Raw genomic sequence first — 16206 nt, forward strand, 5'->3', positions numbered from 1 at the left:
TAACTATTGGAAAACTTAACAGAATAGTGGGTTATTTATCTCATAAACAGCAACTGCTCCAATAGTGTAACATCCCATAAACACATCCTTGGCACTGGCAAACTCAGTAAAATAGATTGTCATACATGCAATTCTGGACAAGGACTGAAATGGAGTTGTTCAAGATTACATTTACTTTCAGTGTTCTGGAAACAGTTCAATATTTATTTATCCCTTTAAATCGGTGTGGTGATCTCCCCAAATGTCATCGAAATGTTGTAATTGTACCTGCCTGGACCACTTTCTCTGACAACCCATTCCATACACACACCCCCCCCTCTGCATGAAAATGTTACCCCTCAGGGAGGGAGTAGTGTATAAAAGGAGGGGAGGTCTTGTTACAACTGCACAGTCACTGTTTAGACCACACATCAAGTATTGCGCTCAGTTTTGGTTTCCTTTATGAAAATGATACACTTGCATTGGAAGCAGTTCAGAGAAGTCTCAGTTCCTGGGAGGAAGGGATCCTTGTTTCAAAACTCCAATTAACCTGGATTAGAAACATTAACTCTCCTATCCCTCCACACATGCTGCCAGACCTGCTGTGGTTCTCCAGTGATTTCTTTTTGGCACGTTCCAAGAGGTTTATATCTAGAATAAACCTCTAGAATAAACAGACTGGAATCTAATCGAGGGATTCGAAGTAGTGATCTGACTGGAAAGCCACTGGAATTCTGAAAATGTGATTGCACTGATATTTCTGTCTCAATAGTATCCAGCGGAGGTGTCTTTTTAAAAGTAAAACTCAATTTTCAAACTTCCAAGTGCACTAGTCTGGGAAAGCCACATCTGGGACTGTATCCTCCAAGGTGGGTCTGTATCTCAGTGACCTGGAGTTGTTTCATAGCATCCCTGTTACAGTGTTTTAAACGAAGGAAGAGCTCACTGAACAGAGAAGAACAAAGAACAATGCAGCACAAGAATAGGCCCTTCGGCCCTCCAAGCCTGCGCTGACACATGTTACCCTTCCATACTAAAACCGTCTTCATTTCCAGGATCCGTATCCCTCTATTCCCTTCCTATTTGTGTATTTGTCCAGGTATTCCTTGAATGCTACTAATGTGTCTGCTTCCACCACCTCCTCTGGCTGTACATTCCAGGCACTCACCACCCTTTGTGTGAAAAACGGGCCTTGCACATCTCTTTTAAACTTCCCTCCTTGTGGTTTGAGCCTGTGCCCCTTATAATTGACCCCCCCAACCTGTGAAAAAGCCTCATATTTCCACTTCATCCAATGCCATTCACAATCTTATAAACTTCTACATTCCAATGTAAACAAATCCAGTCTATCCAAACTTTCTTCATCGCTAAAACCACTCATACTAAGGCAACATCCTGGCAAACCTTTTCTGTACCCTGTCTAAAGTATCAACGTCCTTCTAGTAGTGTGGTGATCAGAACTAGACACAATATTCCAAGTGCAGCCAAACTAAAGTTCTACAAAGCTGAAGCATAACTTGCCTATCATAGAAATCATAGAATCCCTACAGTGTGGAAACAGGCCATTTGGCCCAACAAGTCCACACCGACCCTCTGAAGATATCCCACGCAGACCCATTCCTCTCCCCTATTATTCCACATTTCCCCTGAATAATGCGCCTACCTTACACAACCCTGAACGCTATGGGCAATCTACCTTGGCCAATTCACCTAACCCACACATCTTTGGACTACTCAATGCCCATTCCAATGAAGGCAAGCATGCCATAGGCCTTTTTACTCCCTTATCCACCAGAAAAAGGGGAAGCACATGTCAGGTATAGACAGGTTAGATCGAGTGAATCCTTAAAAGAGTATACGTAAGAGATAAATCAGGAGGGCAAAAAGGGAACATGATATAGCTTTGACAAATATAGTTAAGGAGAATCCAAAGGGTTTTTACAAATACATGAAGGACAAAAGGGTAACTGGGGAGAGAATAGGGCCCCTCAATGATCAGCAAGGTGGCCATTGTGCGGAGCTGCAGGAGATGGGGCAGATACTAAACGAGTATTTTGCATCGGTATTTACCATGGAAAAGGACATGGAAGATATAGAATGTAGGGAAATAAATGGTGATATCTTGAAAAATTACAGAGGAGGAAGTGCTGGATGTCTTGAAATGCATAAAAGTTGATAAATCCCCGGGACCTGATCAGGTATACCCAAGAAATCTGTGGGAAGTGATTGCTGGGCCTCTTACTGAGATATTTGTATCAGCGATAGTCACAGGTGAGATGCTGGAAGACTGGAGGTTGGCTAACGTGGTGCCACTGTTTAAGAAGGGTAGTGAGGACAAGCCAGGGAACTATAGACCAGTGAGCCTGATGTCGGTGGTGGGCAAGTTGTTGGAGGGAATCCTGAGGGACAGGATGTACATGTATTTGGAAAGGCAAGGACTGATTAAGGATAGTCAATATGTCTTTGTGCATGGGAAATCATGTCTTACAAACTTGATTGACATTTTTGAAGAAGTAACAGAGGATTGATGAGGGCAGAGCGATAGATGTGATCTATATGGACTTCAGTAAGGTGTTCGACAAGGTTCCCCATGAGAGATTGGTGAGCAAGGTTAGATCTCATGGAACGCAGGGAGAACTAGCCATTTGGATATAGAACTGGCTCACAGGTAGAAGACAGAGGATGGTGGAGGAGGGTTGTTTTTCAGACTGGAGGCCTGTGACCAGTGGAGTGCCACAAGGATCGGTGCTGGGTTCACTACTTTTCAACATTTATATAAATGATTTGGATGTGAGCATAAGAGGTATAGTTAGTAAGTTTGCTGAAGACACCAAAATTGAAGGTGTAGTGGACAGTGAAGATTACAATGGGATCTTGATCAGATAGGCTAATGGCCTGAGGAATGGCAGATGGAGTTTAACTTAAATAAATATGAAGTGCTGCATTTTGGGAAAACAAATCTTAGCCGGACATACAGATTCATGGTAAGGTCTTAGGGAGTGTGGCTGAACAAAGAGACCTTGGAGTGCAGGTTCATAGTTCTATGAAAGCATAATCTCAAGTAGATAGGATAGTGAAGAAGGCATTTGTTATGCTTTCCTTTATTGGTCAGAGTATTAAGTATAGGAGTTGGGAGGTCATGTTGTGGCAGTACAGGACATTGGTTAAGGCACTGCTGGAATTTTGTGTGCAATTCCAGTCTCCTTCCTATTGGAAAGATGTTGTGAAACTTGAAAGGGTTAAGTAAAGATTTGAAGGGATTTTGCCAGGGTTGGAGAATTTGAGCTATATGGAGAGGTTGAATAGGCTGGGACTTCTTTCCCTGGAGCGTCGAAGGCTGAGGGGTGATCTTATGAAGGTTTATAAAATCATGAGGGGCATGGATAGGATAAATAAACAAAGTCTTTTCCCTGGGTGTGGGAGTACAGAACTAGAGGGCATAGGTTTAGGGTGAGAGGGGAAAGATATAAAAGAGACCTAGGGGCAACTTTTTCATTCAGAGGATTTTACATAAATGGAATGAGCTGCCAGGGGAAGTGGTGGTGGCCAGTACAATTGCAACATTGAAAAGGCATCTGGATGGGTATATGAATAGGAAGGGTTTGGAGGGATATGGGCCAGGTGCTGGCAGGTGGGACTAGATTGTTTTGGGATGGCATGGACGAGTTGGATGAAAGGGTCTGTTTCCATGCTGCATATCTCTACGACTCTATGACACTGTGACACTGCCACCTTTCGTGATCTGTTGATGTGTACACCCAGATCCCTCTGCATGTTAATGCTCTGAAGGGTTCTGCCATTCACTATATAATTGCCAGCTGTATTTGACCTTTCAAAATGCATCACCTCACATTTGTTGAGATTAAACTCCATCTGCCATTTTTCTGCCCATGCCTCCAACTGATCTATGTTCTGTTGTATCGTCTGACAATCCTCCTCATTATCCGCAACTCCACCAATCTTTGTATCGTCCCAATCTTTGTATCATCCATAAACGTACTGATTAGACTCATCACGTTTTCCTCCAAATTATTTATAAAGACCATGAACAGTAGAGGTCCCAGCTCTGATCCCTATGAACACCACTAGTCACAGCCCTCCATTCTGAAAAGCTTCCTCCATCACACCCCTCTGTCTCCTATGACTGAGTCAGTTCTAAATAGGAAAATCCATCTTGCCAGCTCACCCCCGATACCATGTGACTTCACCTTTTGTACCAGTCTGCCATGAGGGACCTTGTCAAAGGTTTTACTGAAGTCCATGTAGACAACATCAACTGGTTTTCCCTCATCAATCTTCTTCATCATCTCCTTAAAAAAACGTGGTCAAGTTAGGAAGGCACGACCTCTCCCGGACAAAACCATGCTGTCTGTCACTAATAAATCCATTTTCTTCTTAATGCAAATAGATCTTGTCCGTGTGAATCTTTTCCAATCATTTCCCTAACACTGACATAAGGCTCACAGGTCTGCAATTCCCAGGGTTATCCCTGCTACCCTTCTTAAATAATGGGACAACATCAGCTAGTCTCCAGTCCTCTGGGACCTCACCTGTAGCCAGAGAGAATACAGAGATGTCTGTCAATGCTGCAGCAATTTGTTCTCTTGTCTCCCTCAATATTCTGGGATTGATCCCATCAGGACCCAGAGACTTATTTACCTCTATACTTTTTAAGACACACAGAATGTTTCCGTGTCCATGTTTAACCTGATGTCATGAGGCTTCATGGGGTCTGGCATCAATGCTGAGCACTTCCAGAGCACAGCCCTCTTGACTGTATACCACGGAGCTGTTCCCTCTGCTGGCTCTGTCCTGCCAGTGGGACAGGACCTGCCCTGAGATGGTCACTGTGTTGTCTGGGACATTGTCTGTAAAGTGGGATTCTGTGAGTATGGCTATGTTCGATTGTTGCTCGATTAGTCTGTGAGGAATATACTGCAGGGCAGTTTTAAGTATTATACAAGAAAGAGTTAACACCTCTTGATTTCTTTCAATTTTAAAATCAAACGGAACTAAATTGTTTTTCACAGTTGAAGATAATTTAGTTTTCGTTTGCTTCAATAACCAGAGCACACATCCAACCAGCTGATTATTGCTCAATTCAATAACTGCAGGAACCAGCTGGGTCACCTTCCCAACACACTGCCCGACCAAATACATTGAAAACGGCTTTGGAAAGGCCTGAATTCAAATATAGTGCTGCTGCACCTCACTGTCCCTCCAATAAAGAGTGAGTCAATGATGGGATCTGAAATCTGTCCAGAGAGCTTCCAAACTGGGTCCAGGATAATTATTCAAATATCCCCTCACTCCAGACAATTCAGAACTATCTCAGAGAGGGTGCAGAATATTCCCAAAGGGGAAAGGGACCAGCAGGATGTTGCTGTACACATTGGAACCCATGATACAGGATGGGAAAAGGACGAGGTTCTGGGGAGAGAAAATAGGAATTTAGGCAGGAACTTAAAAAGTCAATCCCCGAGGGTTGGAGTAGGAGGGGGATGAGGGTGTGAGTCCTTTTAGGGTAGAGAGTATGAGAAAGAATATCAGGCTTATATGATTTAACCAAATCAGAAATTATCGATGTACTTATTAAAAGCAGAGGGGTGAGTAAACGGATTCCCTAACCCTAGGCCAGTGACCCTAATCCTATTAGATTTAAAACAGTGATGGAAAAAGACAGACCGGACCTAAAAGTTAAAGTTCTAAATTTAGAAGAAGGCCAATTTTGATGATATTAGGCAAGAACTTTCAAAAATTGATTGGAGGTGGGTATTCACAGGTAAAGAACGGCTGGAAAATTGGAAGCCTTCAAAAATGAGATAATGAGAGTCCAGAGACAGTACGTTCCTGTTAGAGTGAAGGGCAAGGCTGGTAGGTGTAGGGAATGATAGATGACTAGAGAAAATGAGGTTTTGTTCAAGAATAAGAAGGAAGCATATGTCAGGTATAGACAGCAGGGATTGGGAGAATCTCAAGAAGAGTATAAAGGCAGGAGAAGTATACATAAGAGGGAAATCAGGAAGGTGAAAATGGGACATGAGAAAGCTTTGGCAAATAGGGCTAAGGAGAATCCAAAAGTATTTTAAAAAGACATTAATTACAAAAGGATAATTATACAGAGAATAGGGCCCCCTGAAAGATCAACAAGCCCACCTGTGGATCAACATACCCACCTGTGGATCAACAAACCCACCTGTGGATCAACAAACCCACCTGTGAATCAACAAACCCACCTGTGGATCAACAAGCCCACCTGTGGATCAACATACCCACCTGTGGATCAACAAACCCACCTGTGGATCAACAATCCCACCTGTGGATCAACAAACCCACCTGTGGATCAACAAACCCACCTGTAGATCAACACGCCCACCTATGGATCAACAAACCCACCTGTGGATCAACAAACCCACCTGTGGATCAACAAGCCCACCTGTGGATCAACAAACCCACCTGTGGATCAACAAACCCACCTGTGGATCCACAAACCCACCTGTGGATCAACAAACCCACCTGTGGATCAACAAGCCCACCTGTGGATCAACAAACCCACCTGTGGATCCACAATCCCACCTGTGGATCAACAAACCCACCTGTGGATCAACAAGCCCACCTGTGGATCAACAAACCAACCTGTGGGTCAACAAACCCACCTGTAGATCAACAAACCCACCTGTGGATCAACAAGCTCACCTGTGGATCAACAAGCCCACCTGTGGATCCACAAACCCACCTGTGGATCAACAAACCCACCTGTGGATCAACAAGCCCACCTGTGGATCAACAAACCCACCTGTGGATCAACAAGCCCACCTGTGGATCAACAAGCCCACCTGTGGATCAACAAACCCACCTGTGGATCAACAAGCCCACCTGTGGATCAACAAACCCACCTGTGGATCAACAAACCCACCTATGGATCAACAAACCCACCTGTGGATCAACAAACCCACCTATGGATCAACAAACCCACCTGTGGATCAACAAACCCACCTGTGAATCAACAAACCCACCTGTGGATCAACAAGCCCACCTGTGGATCAACAAACCCACCTGTGGATCCACAAACCCACCTGTGGATAAACAAACCCACCTGTGGATCAACAAACCAACCTGTGGGTCAACAAACCCAACTGTAGATCAACAAACCCACCTGTGGATCAACAAACCCACCTGTGGATCAACAAACCGAACTGTGGATCCACAAACCCACCTGTGGATCAACAAGCTCACCTGTGGATCAACAAACCCACCTGTGGATCAACAAACCCACCTGTGGATCCACAAACCGAACTGTGGATCCACAAACCCACCTGTGGATCAACAAACCCACCTGTGGATCAACAAACCCACCTGTGGATCCACAAACCCACCTGTGGATCAACAAACCCACCTGTGGATCCACAAACCCACCTGTGGATCAACAAACCCACCTGTGGATCAACAAACCCACCTGTGGATCCACAAACCCACCTGTGGATCAACAAACCCACCTGTGGATCAACATACCCACCTGTGGATCAACAAACCCACCTGTGGATCAACAAGCTCACCTGTGGATTAACAAACCCACCTGTGGATCCACAAACCCACCTGTGGATCAACAAACCCACCTGTGGATCAACAAACCCACCTGTGGATCAACAAGCTCACCTGTGGAACTGCAGCAGATGTGGGAGACACTAAATGAGCATCTTGCATCAGTGTTTATTGTGAAGAAGGATATGGAAGCTGGAGAACTTGGGGAAGTAAATATCTGTAATAAGGACATCTTCAAAATGCCCATATAACAGAAGAAGAGGTGCTGGACATCTTTAAACACATAAAAGTTTATATATATACCAGGACCTGTCCATGTGTACCCAAGAGCTCTGTGAGAAGCTCGGGAAAGGATTGTTGGGCCCCTTGCTGAGATATTTATATCATCAATAGTCACTGATAAGGTGCCAGAAGACTGGAGGTTGGTGAACGTGGTGTCATTGTTTAAGAAATGTAGGAAGGAGAAGCCAGGGAACTACAGATCGGTGAGCCTGACATCGGTGGGCAATATGTTGAGGGGAGATCCTGAGGGATCCTGGGGATTTACATAAATTTGGAAAGTCAAGGACAGATTAGAGTTTGTCAACATGGTGGGAAATCATGTCTCATTAACTGCATTGAGATGTTTAAGGATGTAATGAAGAGGATTGATGAAGGCAGGGTGGTGAATGTGATTTATATATACTTCAGTAAGGCATAAAACAAAGTTCTCATTCCTGAAAAAGGGCTTATGCCTGAAACGCCGATTCTCCTGCTTCTTTGATGCTGCCTGACCTGCTGCGCTTTTCCAGCAAGACATTTTTCAGCCCTGATCTCCAGCATCTGCAGTCCTCACTTTCTCCGAGTAAAACAAAGTTCTGCATGGTCAATTGTTTAGAAACATGAGGTCACGTGGAATGCAGGTAGAATACTAGCCATTTGGATACAGAAGGTAGGAGACAGAGGGTGGTGATGGAAACCTGTGAGACCTGTGACCAGTGGTGTGACACGTTGATTGGTGCTGGGTCCACCTCTTTTCATCATTTATGTATCTCCCTCATTGCTACTTCGGGCTTGCTCTGACCATGTTAGTCTCGGGCCCACAGCCACATCCACGACTCGATGGGCCGAATGGCCTTACTTCCACTCCTAGGTTCTATGTCTTATGGTCACACCCCAGATGGCCATCCGACAGCACTCAGGACCCACGGCCGCTGGCACACTTCCCACAATGCATCACCACTGCTGCCTCCCGACAGAACTCCATAAATGAAGGAAAATACATACTACAAGGAGAGAGAGGGAAAGGAATATGGCCAGCCTGGAGCAGACAGGCCGAATGTGCCTGTTCCACAATCTTGGATAACTTGCTCAATCTCCCCCTCACACTGCCAGCTCCCACTCTCTCTCCCTCACACTGTCCGCTCCCACTCTCTTTCCCTCACACTACCGGCTCCCACTCTCTCTCTCCTTCACACTGCCAGCTCACATTCTCTCTCTCCCTCACACTGTCCGCTCCCACTCTCTCTCTCCTTCACACTGCCCCCCCCCCAACTCTCTCTCTCCCTCACACTGCCCGATCCCACTCTCTCTCTCCCTCACACTGCCCGATCCCACTCTCTTTCCCACAAGCTGGCCATTCCCACTCTCTCTCTCCCACACACTGCTCGCTCCCACTCTCTCTCCATCACACTGCCTGCTCCCACACTCTCTCTCACACACACTGCCAACTCCCACTCTCTCTCCCTCACACTGCCGGCTCCCACTCTCTCTCTCCATCACACTGCCTTCTCCCACTCTATCTCTCCCTCACACTGCCCGCTCCCACTCTCTCTCCCTCACACTGCCCGCTCCCACTCTCTCTCCCCCTCACACTGCCCGCTCCCACTCTCTCTCCCTCACACTGCCGGCTCCCACTCTCTCTCCTTCACACTGCCCCCCCAACTCTCTCTCTCCCTCACACTGCCCGCTCCGACTCTCTCTCTCCCTCACACTGCCCGCTCCGACTCTCTCTCTCCCTCACACTGCCGGCTCCCACTCTCTCTCTCCCTCACACTGCCCACTCCCACTCTCTCTCCCTCACACTGCCAGCTCCCACTCTCTCTCTCTCTCTCACACACACTGTCCGCTCCCACTCTCTTTCCCTCACACTACCGGCTCCCACTCTCTCTCTCCTTCACACTGCCATCTCACATTCTCTCTCTCCCTCACACTGTCCGCTCCCACTCTCTCTCTCCTTCACACTGCCCCCCCCCCAACTCTCTCTCTCCCTCACACTGCCCGCTCCGACTCTCTCTCTCCCTCACACTGCCCGATCCCACTCTCTCTCTCCCTCACACTGCCCGATCCCACTCTCTTTCCCTCAAGCTGGCCATTCCCACTCTCTCTCTCCCACACACTGCTCGCTCCCACTCTCTCTCCATCACACTGCCTGCTCCCACACTCTCTCTCTCACACACTGCCAACTCCCACTCTCTCTCCCTCACACTGCCTTCTCCCACTCTATCTCTCCCTCACACTACCCACTCCCACTCTCTCTCCCTCACACTGCCCGCTCCCACTCTCTCTCCCCCTCACACTGCCCGCTCCCACTCTCTCTCCCTCACACTGCTGGCTCCCACTCTCTCTCCTTCACACTGCCCCCCCAACTCTCTCTCTCCCTCACACTGCCCGCTCCGACTCTCTCTCTCCCTCACACTGCCCGCTCCGACTCTCTCTCTCCCTCACACTGCCGGCTCCCACTCTCTCTCTCCCTCACACTGCCCACTCCCACTCTCTCTCCCTCACACTGCCAGCTCCCACTCTCTCTCTCTCTCTCACACACACTGCCCGCTCCCACTCTCTCTACCTCAAGCTGCCCACTCCCACTCTCTCTCTCCCACTCACTGCTCGCTCCCATTCTCTCTCCATCACACTGCCCGCTCCCACTCTGTCTCTCCCTCACACTGCCAGCTCGCACTCTGCCTCTCCCTCACACTGCCTGCTCCCACTCTCTCTCCCTCCCAATGCCCGCACCCACTCTCTCTCCCTCACAATGCCCGCTCCCACTCTCTCTACCTCACACTGCCTGCTCCCACTCTCTCTCTCCCTCACACTACCTGCTCCCACTCTCTCTCCCTCACACTGCCTGCTCCCCTCTCTCTCTCCCTCACACTGCCCGCTCCCACTCTCTCTCCCTCACACTGCCTGCTCCCACTCTCTCTCTCCCTCACACTGCCGGTTCCCACTCTCTCTACTTTGCAATGCTGGGGTTGCTTGATTTTATAATCAGTGCATTGAATATAGGAGTTGGGAGATCATGTTGTCGCTGTCAAGGACATTGGTTAGGTCACTAGTGAAATCCTGCATTCAATTCCTGCTGTAGGATGAAGGTTATAAAACTTGGAAGGCTTCAGAAAAGCTTTACAATGATGTTGTTGGATTGAAGGTTTTGAGCTGTAGGAAGAGGCTGAATAGGCTGGGGCTATTTTCCCTGGAGTGTCGGAGGTTGAGGGGTGACCTTGCAGAGATTTATAAAATCATGAGGGGCATGGATAGGGGAAATATCTATTTCCAAGACTAGAAGTTGTGGGTATAAGGTGAGAAGGGAAAGACTTAAAAAGGAGTTTAGGGCAGTTTTTTTCTTGCAGAGATTGATGTGTGTATGGAATCAGAGGAAGTGGTGTCAGAGGAAGTGGTGGAGACTGGTACATTTACAACATATAAACGGCATTTGGATGGGTATATTAATAGGAAGAGTTCAGAGGGATGTGGGGCAAGTGCTGGCGAATGGGATTAGAATAATTTTGGGTATCTGGCCAACATGGAAGGGTTGAACCAATGGTCATTTTCCATGCTGTACATCTCTATGACGCTATGACTCTATGAAAGGTAGGAAGTGCATGGGGCAGACTGTCCAAGGGTTGGACACAGGGTTGATCTAAACACTTTTCAACATTCAGACAAATGATCTACCAACAACCATGTCTCACCGTTTTCTCTATGCTGATGACTGAGAGTTAAATTGTCATAGCATGGACACAGACCACTCCGTTAAACCCATTCACCCTGAACAGATCTAGTCCCATTTGCCAGCACATGGCCCCAATCCCTCTGAACCCTTCCAATTCATATAATCATCCGGATGCCTTTCAAATGCTGTCATTGTACCAGCTTCCACCACTTCCTCTTGCAGCTCATTCCATGCACGCACTGACTTCTATTTGAGAAAAGTTGCCCTTTAGGTCCACCTTAAATTTTCCCATCTCACCTTAACCCTGTGTGCACCAGTATGAACTCCTCTTCCCCATAGAAAAGACCTTGGCTATTCACCCTATCCACGCTGTTCATGATTGAGCAAACCTCTCTGAGGTCATCGAGTCAGAGAGTCATAAAGATGTGTAGCAGACATCCCAACCCAATCTAGTCCCACCTGCCAGCACCCAGCCCATATCCCTCCAAACCCTTCCTATTCATACACCTATCCAAATGCCTCCTCAATGTTGTAATTGCACCAGCCTCCACCATTTTCCCTGGCAGCTCACTCCAGCTCTGCATGAAAAAGTTGCCCCTTCGGTCTCTTTTATATCTTTCCCCTCTCACCCTAAACCTTTAACTTCTAGTTCTGGACTCCCCCACCTCAGGGAAAATACTTTGTCTATTTACCTCTTCCATGCCTTTCATGATTTTATAAATCTCTCGAAGCTCACCCCTCAGCCTCCAATGCTCCAGGGAAAACAGCCCCAGCCTGTTCAGCCTTTCCCTGTAGCTCCAATCTTCCAAAGCTGGCAATATCCTTGTAGATTTTTTCTGAATCCTTTCAAGTTTCACAACATCTTTCCGATAGGAAGGAGACCAGAATTGCACACAGTATTCCAACAGTGGCCTCCCCGATGTCCTATACAGCTGCAAATTGACCTCCCAACTCATGTACTCAATACTCTGACCAATAAAGGAAAGCTTTCCTCACTATCCTATCTACCTGCGACTCCACTTTCAGAGAGCTATGAACCTGCACTCCAAGGTCTCTTTGTTCAGCAACAGGTCACTTCTCAGGCTCCAATAGCCCAAACCCTGGAGCCCCAGTGACATTTTTATACATTTCATCCGCAGCGTTTCAAGTTTAACAAAATCTTTCCTATAGCAGGGAGACCAGAATTGAATATAGTATTCCCAAAGTGGCCTAACCAATGTCATGTACAGCCACACTCCTACACTCAATGTACTGACCAATAAAGCCTCTGTAATTCTGCCCCAGATCCTTAATGAAGGTGTTCCAAAGGTGATGGAATACTGCAGCACATGGGGTCTTACATTGAATCCCTCATCAACCATATCCAGTGTATGTCAGCTCCACAACTTCAGGGTCCAAACAGAACTGTGCATTTACATTGATATCCGGCATAATCCCAGCCGACATCTTTGTGTGTGACTCAAGTCAGAATGTCACTGATTTCAAGATTGTCCTGACCTTCAACAGCAAAGTCTAATTATTCAAGGTCATAAATCTTTTGACCATATCCAAAAAAACCTGCAGATGCTTTAAATCAGAAACAAAAGCAAAACTTGCTGGAAAAGCTCAGCAGCATCTGTGAAGAGAAATTGTTTTGTGTCTAATGATTGTTCTTCAATACTAACCGTGTCCACTTTAATTGCCCAATAATCACAGGGCCACCCATTTGTTTGGTTTAATTTTCAGACTCAAATCTGTTGAAGACAAAGTGCACAAACGTGCCCGGTTATCACACCCAGATCAAACTATTATAAAGGTCAAACACTTTGAAAATATTCAATTTGGAAATAGCTTCCTTACCAAATTGTTTTCATGACAATATTTTTAATTGTGTTTCCAAATATTCTTCAGTCCAGATACAAATACATATTAAATTGCTTCCACCTCTCTCCCGTGTGAGTAATCTGGTATATGAATGTCAGTGTCTGTGTGATGCTATGTATGTCGGCCATGTCTCTGAAAGACTGACAGATTGTTCCAGACAGCATTTCTCTTCAGGTCTTCATAACAAACAGGTTACAGCCTGGACCCAACCAGCTTACACTCACAAAACATAAAACCCAGTGCCCACTGTTGGTTGTGATTGGGTAACATTTTAAATGAATTCTAATCCATTCCTGGGCATCGCTGGTTGGGTCGGCAATTATTGCTCATCCCTAGTGGTTGTTGAGAATGTGTTGTGGGTTTGGAAAGTGCTGTCTAAGGAGCTTCTGTGAATTTCTGCAGGGCACCTTGTCACTGGTGCACATTGCTGCTCCTGCGGGTCAGTGGGGAAAATAACATGGATGTTTGTGGATGTCGTGGCAATCAAGTGGGGTCTTTTATCCCGGCTGGTGCCAAGCTTCTGGAATACTGTTGGAGCTGCCCCCATCCAGGCCTGTGGGGAGTATTCCATCACAATCCTGACTGGTGTATTGTAGATGGTGGACAGTCTGTGGGGGATCAGGAGGTGAGTCATTCACTGCAGTATTCCGAGACTCTGACCTGCTCTGTTGTCACTGTATTTATATCACTGGTACAATTCAGTTTCTGGTCAATGGTAACCCCAAGGTGTTGACAGGAGAGGATTCAGCAACGGTAACCCCATTGAATATCAAAGGATGATGGTTTGATTCTCTGTTGTTGGAGATGATCATTGTCTGGCATTTATGTGGCACGAATGTTCTTTGTCACTTTTCTTCCTAGTCCTGGATATTATCCAGGTTTTACTGCACTTGCCAAGGGCTGCTTCAGTATCTGAGTAGTCACACATGCTGTTGAACATTGTTCAAACATTAACTAACATCCTTAAGATGGAGGGATGCACATTTATAAACTATTGAAGACTGTTGGGCCGAGGACATTCTCCTGAGGAACTCCAACAGAAATGTTCTTTCATTGTGATGACTGACCACCAACAATCACAAACTTCTTCCTTTGTGCCAGGTCCAACTCCAACCAGCAGAGAGTTTTCCTCAATTTCCATTGGCTCCAGATTTGCTCAGGCTCCTTGATGTCACACTCAGTCAAACACAGCTTTAACATTAAGCCCAGTCATACTCACACCACCCTCTGGTATCATCTCTTTTTCTCCAAGGACATGATCACACACCACTCCCTCATCGGAAAGGGGCAACTGGTGCTGAGTGTAACCTCAGGGTCTCCATAGCTCAGGCCAGGGTAAGAAGAAGAGTCCTTCATGGTAACATCAGCTAATGTGGGAATAGGGCCAATGCAGTTGGTGTGCCACTCCATTGTAAACCAGCTATCCAGCTCACTGAGGGAACGAGTTATTGAGTGGGCATTCTCGAGAGAAGGATACCTTTGGAGCACAATGAGATTTAGAGATGGGAGTGTTTGATTGGAAAACAATATTGCTTGTGGAATGAAAGTTCTCATTTCATTAATTAATGTGATCAGAATTGTCCAGTCTTTAAAACTTAATTTCACAAATACATGTATATTTATGTGAACCCTTAATGTGCGTTGTCCTGATCTGTTTGTTCACATTTGAATGAAACACTAATGTGAAGAGTGGTGGCACCTCACAATCCCCAGGTGATCCTCCATGGTATCGGTTAAAGGGCTGGGAAACGTGGGACATCAGTGTTTGATGGAGAGAGATTGACTGCAGCATGAAAACACAGATTACCTCAACGCTGAAAACATCCGGAATTATCAATAAATTATTCAAAATGATTCTTGCCATGTTAGTATTCCTGATAAGGGATTTAACCTATTGAAACTTTGTAAATCTGGGTGAGAGTTGTTCCCTGCACCTTGTGATCGAAGATGTTATGTTTTGGTCCAGTGGTCGCCATTATACAGACACTCGAACATTGGTGTCTCTTATTATGTCAGGTGTTATGAATGTTCTCTGTGGTTTAATTCTGATTTGCGGGGCTTTTGTGGTGCAGTGGCAGTGCCCCTACCTCTGAACCACAAGGTCTGTGTTCAAATGCAAACCTGCACTGAAGGTGTGTTTATAGGAAGGAGAGAAGGAGAGGCAAGAGAGGAGGGGAGTGGTGTTTTTGATAAGGGAAAACGTCATGGCAGTACTCAGAGAGGATATTCCTGATGGATCATCCAGTGAAGTTGTATGGATGGAAGTGAGAAAAATGAAGGGTGTGATCATGTTGTTGGGATTATGCACTCGCCCCACTCCACTCCCCCTACCCCCCCCCCCCCCACCCCCCCACCCCTCCAAGACTCAGCAGGAAATTGAGGAGAGAATATGAAGGGAGCTAAAGGCTGTAAGAATGATAGGGTTACAAGAAAAGGGGATTTTAACCTTCCAAATGTAGACTGGGAATGGGTTGGAGAATTTACTCGGTATATTCAGGAAAACTTTCTCAATTAATATGAAGGCGACCCTCCATGAGAAGGGGCAATACCCAACCTTCTCTCAGGAAATAAGGCAGGACAAGTGATGGAGGTATTAATGGGGGAGCACTAACTGCTATTTGATTAGTTTTAAAATAGCTGTGGAAAAGGATAGACTGGTCGACAAGTTAAAGTGTATGGAGTTGACAGTGGGTCTTTGGACATTACAATCTGTAAGTGTGATGTGTAGAATCTTTTTCTGAGTCTTGTAAATGAGAGTGAGGTTCACTCTGCATTCAGGTCTCTGTTATTCTTTACAAGTCTAATGGATTCTGTTTATATATTTAACGATTATCTCTATTTGTGTTTGTAATTGCAGTGTACAAATAATTTTCGATGTGATATATCAATTA

Source organism: Chiloscyllium punctatum, chromosome 22, assembly GCF_047496795.1.
Source record: "Chiloscyllium punctatum isolate Juve2018m chromosome 22, sChiPun1.3, whole genome shotgun sequence".
Taxonomy (NCBI): domain Eukaryota; kingdom Metazoa; phylum Chordata; class Chondrichthyes; order Orectolobiformes; family Hemiscylliidae; genus Chiloscyllium; species Chiloscyllium punctatum.